This window comes from Corythoichthys intestinalis, chromosome 19 (genome assembly GCF_030265065.1).
Source record: "Corythoichthys intestinalis isolate RoL2023-P3 chromosome 19, ASM3026506v1, whole genome shotgun sequence".
Lineage (NCBI taxonomy): Eukaryota > Metazoa > Chordata > Actinopteri > Syngnathiformes > Syngnathidae > Corythoichthys > Corythoichthys intestinalis.
In genome coordinates, this window is record NC_080413.1 from 41,212,828 (window position 1) to 41,213,154 (window position 327).

The 327-nt window shown below is 42.2% G+C and overlaps 1 protein-coding gene across 6 annotated transcripts in view; it reads right to left on the reverse strand.

Annotated features, from left to right (window-relative positions):
• LOC130907505 (gastrula zinc finger protein XlCGF57.1-like) overlaps positions 1-327 on the reverse strand; it is a 31,253-nt gene that overhangs the window by 30,144 nt on the left and 782 nt on the right. The gene's annotated exons all lie outside the window — the stretch shown is intronic.

The following is a 327-nucleotide window of genomic DNA, read 5'->3' on the forward strand; positions in this document are numbered from 1 at the left end:
CGGCTCTGAACTCTTCCTTGTGTTACAACCCGCAACACGGCAACTTTTAGTCATTCCAACGAAAAAAAAAGGATCACAAATGAGACAAAAGTTCAACGCGTTTGTACTACAATGCACGACAGAGCAACTGCTTGTGACCCGTGTTTTGCCCCCATTTCAATATGGCGATGCTTTGTTGTAGCTGATGACGCCATTAATGCCCGGATGTCCGACTGCGAGAATACACAAATAAAAGCATAAACTGCACAAGTCATACATCGCCCCTGTATCTCTAAACATTGAAATTGAAATGTATTTGTGAGACAAGTGATTCAAAAGTCTACTCAC